Source organism: Manis javanica, chromosome 14 (genome assembly GCF_040802235.1).
Source record: "Manis javanica isolate MJ-LG chromosome 14, MJ_LKY, whole genome shotgun sequence".
In the NCBI taxonomy this organism is placed as follows: Eukaryota; Metazoa; Chordata; class Mammalia; order Pholidota; family Manidae; genus Manis; species Manis javanica.
The window spans coordinates 71,783,307-71,787,706 of NC_133169.1; the positions used below are offsets into that span (position 1 = coordinate 71,783,307).

The following is a 4,400-nucleotide window of genomic DNA, read 5'->3' on the forward strand; positions in this document are numbered from 1 at the left end:
CAGGGGGAATTTGTTACGAAGTCAGTTAGCCACACTGATCAGCAAGACCTGAAAGGGATACTGTTATAAAATTCCACAGCATTAAGTAGAACAAAAGAAAGGCATCTAGGGTGATCTCTTTTAAAACTTGATTCTCTATCCGTACAGTGACAGAACCTTAAAAATGATCCTAGCGATTTGAGCTATTAATGCTAATCGTGGTTCAGTGAATGATTTTTCAGCTTGAACATATATTTATTCAATTGAGAAACATAACTATATATACATAGCACATGTAGGTCAAAAAATTCATTTCTATCTAAAAGCACTCTCTTTTGATATGCATTACAAGTGTGATATATTAATATTACTTAAAAAAATCTGCAATCTGCATAATGTTTAACAGAATAAGTCCTTAGAAAAAACACCCTTTTTTGTATGTTTTGATTATAACTTTGAAACCTGAAATAGACGTTAATTTTAACAATTTGACAATTTTTACCTACTCCTTTGGAAGCAACATCAAACCAGGACATGATAATTTTTAAATTCCAAACACTAGATGACGGTGCCTATGCTTGTATCTAAGATAGAAGGCCGCATACAAAGCAACAGAGGAATGGATAGGATCGGAACTAAACTGCTTTCCAAGCTTCCTGAACAAAACGTTCACAATGTAGCTATTAGATTAGATTTAATTTTCAAAGAAGCAAACATTTCTATTAAAAAATAACCTTATAAACATGTACAAGGCATTTTCCCATTGCTGAGAGGCAATAATAGCTTCAGTTTTAAAAATAAATGAGTTTTGTTAGGTCTCCATTGTATACAAGTCTGAGTTATTAGAAGTAGATCCCAAGACTAATTTAATGTGCAAAAAGTTGGGGATGGGAACAGGAGAGAGCCTTCAAACCACGATGCGAGTCTGCACCTACAGAAGAGAAGAAAGAGGATTGGAGGGGAAAATTTCCAGACTGCAGTAACCAAGTTTGAGGAAATTTTTGGCTAGGACAATTGGTCTTCCTCTGAGTTAGCCATTGGAAGAGTCCATATCTTGCTGCAATGGGCCTCCTTACAATGACTGCCATGCTCAGTCATTGTCTGTAAGGTGCTTGTGGGATGTGTGTCCACAGTGTGAAGGGAGCAACCACCTAGAGAAGTCACTAAATTATGTCCCCCACCTAGGGACCGGAGCGACCCATTTCCATAGCCATCATAAAGTCTAATATATTGATTAATCATCTATCATTTAAAAATATTGTCTATAAGATTCTAGGCCCATTGTAATATTTTGTTCTTTTGCTCATTCTCCAAACTGGGAAAATATTCCAAAAAAAACATGAGATGAATGGAACATAATTTCTCTTGAAATTATTCTGTAACACTATTGCAATTGTAATCAAAGATTTACCAAGACATTTTAGTGATTAACAACCAGAGTATTCTAAAAATTTATTAGGAGAAAAAAATGCAAAGGATTCAAGAATATTATGGGAAAATATAGAAAAGGCAAAAAGTAAATACAAAATTTTATAGTCATACACAAAAGCATACAGTAATAAGGTAGTAAGTAGACAACTACTATATTAGTAAGAATTATATACAAATATGACAATATGAAATTTAAAAGCCTAAAATTTGTATTCAGAAATTAACAAAAGAAAGGTTGGCATTTCAAATTTATCTGAAAAGAATGTTCAAGATAACAAATGTTATTGTATATCATAATACACTGCAATAAAATTGACAGATTGAGTGTAAAAATTCATAACTGATTGGAGCAGGCACTATAACTAACTAGAAATACATTACAAAACAGATAACACATACAAATCAGGAGTTGTGAAAGCCTTCTTGAACATGGTACAAAACAATAACAAACTGTTTTTTCCTATGATAAATGTTACTTCACCAAAGTTAACAGCTCATTTGTAAAAAGTTTGTGCCTCCCTACAAGAAGGCAAATACTTCCCCCCACCTCAGCTTTCTCCCTAGAAGTGGCCTCTCTGCGCACTGGTGTCAGGAGCAGCCACATCAACGGCTCTCACCACGGCTGGGAGCAGGAGTGATGTTTGTCATCACGAAGCAGGACATGCACTCGATGGGGGCTTTGTTTTCAGTCTGCATCCTAGAACAGGAAGCACAGACACACGCAGAGCAGAACTGCAGGAGACTCACCCTGTAACTAACTGGTAAGTAATATCAGGAAGAAATAAATCTTTATCTTTGTAAACTCCCCATTTGAAGTTGGTTTGCACAACATAACAGAAAAAGAATTCTGGTTCATACAATATGAAAGAGATAATCCTACCCTTACAACTTCTCAAGACGAAATCATGTCTTCCACATAATATGTCGCAGAATTTTTTTGTCTCAAGCAGATAGTTGATCAAATACCTGATCACAAAGGTCTAAAATTTTTTTTAATTAAGAAGACTAAATGTCTGGACTCCATCATCCTCGATCTTGAGGAAATAAAGTGAGATTATGAAGCAAGTGTGTTTCTTTCTCCTTTGTAAAGCATATATATCTGGTAAGTAAAGGATCTGGAGCATAATTTAATTAACAATGCACAGTATTATTATGTGGGTCACAACCATGACTGTGCTGTAATTTAGCACTTACAGAGAAATCATAATGACTGTGTGTGGATAACGCTCTAGATTGCCTACATTCTACATGTATTAAATCAGATCTTTACTTTTCAAAGCAGATTTCCAAAAGATGTTCCATGATGAATGCCAAATGGTCAAATGATCTTGGGAAATCTGCACACAATAATTACCTCCTGAAAATTTAAGTATTTACTATCACCACTAAAGATCTGATTACCCGAAAGTAAATTTGACCCAGAATTTACAAGCTTATTTATCTTGGAATGCTTTTTAACAAAAAGCCCCTACTGTCATCCTGCTAAGCTTGTTTTTCTATAGGCCATTTTTGGAAATGTGGAATTAGGTAATCTAAAGAAATAGGATGAGGTCATGTAATCTTAACATCCCAAGAACTGGCTTGCCTTATTTGTATCTTGGACTCTATGTTTATATCTAGACAAAAAAATAAACGTTCTAAGTCCAGAGAGAAGAAATCTGGGGGCAAAATACCTCTAAAAACTAGAATCAGTGAAAGGGAGAAATAAAGTTTAAAACCCGTTTATTGCTTACACACTGCAGTCCAGGGCCATCTCTCTCCTCTGCTCTGGAAGAAGCCAGCCAGCCAGCCCTCCCTTTAAGCTCTCAGGTTCAGACACACCCTTGGTTGCCCAGGTAATTAATTACCCATTGATACGGAAATGAACTTCTCTCCACCCCTGAGGATATGCCAATGTACTAAAGCCTGGCCAGATATTCTGGAAATGTCACAATTTTACCCACAAATGTAATTTTAGTAACAAATTTTTTGGCAAATTTATAGTAGATGCCATTTTTTGTTATATCCAGTGTCTTCTCAATAAAGATAAAAACAAAATACTCTTGGAATTTAGTAGTAGAAAGAAATATTCTTCTATATGTGAGATTGTACTTTTTTTTTTAACACAACTAGAGTGTTTGATCTAGCATTTAGAAAACTGAGAACCTAAATTAATGTACTATTTCAGTAATACCTAAGACATTTTTGATATCTATTTCTCTATTTTTTCATCAGGTTATTTTTTTTTTTTTTAGGTGCACCGTTCCTGGAAGTACTGCAATACCAGGTCGATGCGTGGAGTGGACGGAGCAAGCTCCTATTCCATCTCCCTGCTCCAAAAATCCATTTAATATATTGTCCTCGGATAGAGGACGTATCAGATATTAAACTGATAAGAACAGATACTACACTTGATCTTAGCCAAAAGGCCGAGAAGCGATCATCATCAGGTTATTTTTAAAATATACATCTTTAATTTGGAAAGGCTATCTCACATCCTTTCACAAAAGCAGTTGGTACATTTTATATGTATATACATGTTTTTTCTAAATAATAACTGTTTACTTAGAGCTATATCTTTATATGCTCAATGAATTTTAAAAAAACAATGTTCTTGTGTAACGTATTAGGAACATCTTGGATTGTGCTATCAAGAAAACCAGGAGCACATAAAAACAATTGGTATGTGACTTTGTGTAACGGAGTGTAGAGAGCATCAAGTCAGGAAAAAGAACTAATGACACTTAACCTGACTGCCTAGAGCGAGAGCCACCCAGTCTTTTCTTGTGTAAATTACCCAAGGCTTCTGAGAAATGCGCCTACCCTAAGTTAGATAACTAGATCCCAAGCAACAGCCTGGGAATGCCTGGGGATGTAACCAGTGATGTCACATAGACATGCTTGGGTAAGCAAGAGATAACAATTGAAGCGGGCAGGCAACTGGCGCGTTCCCTAAAAAGGTTACAATGTTTCCCATTGGTTACAATATAGAGTGTGTTTTAAACCTATTA

The 4,400-nt window shown here is 35.5% G+C and overlaps 1 non-coding gene across 1 annotated transcript; it reads right to left on the reverse strand.

The window, feature by feature from the left end:
* Positions 1-3,639: 3,639 nt before the first annotated feature.
* LOC140846308 (U2 spliceosomal RNA) lies at positions 3,640-3,830 on the reverse strand. Its single transcript, XR_012125339.1, has one exon. It is a non-coding gene; the product is annotated as a U2 spliceosomal RNA (small nuclear RNA).
* Positions 3,831-4,400: the final 570 nt, after the last annotated feature.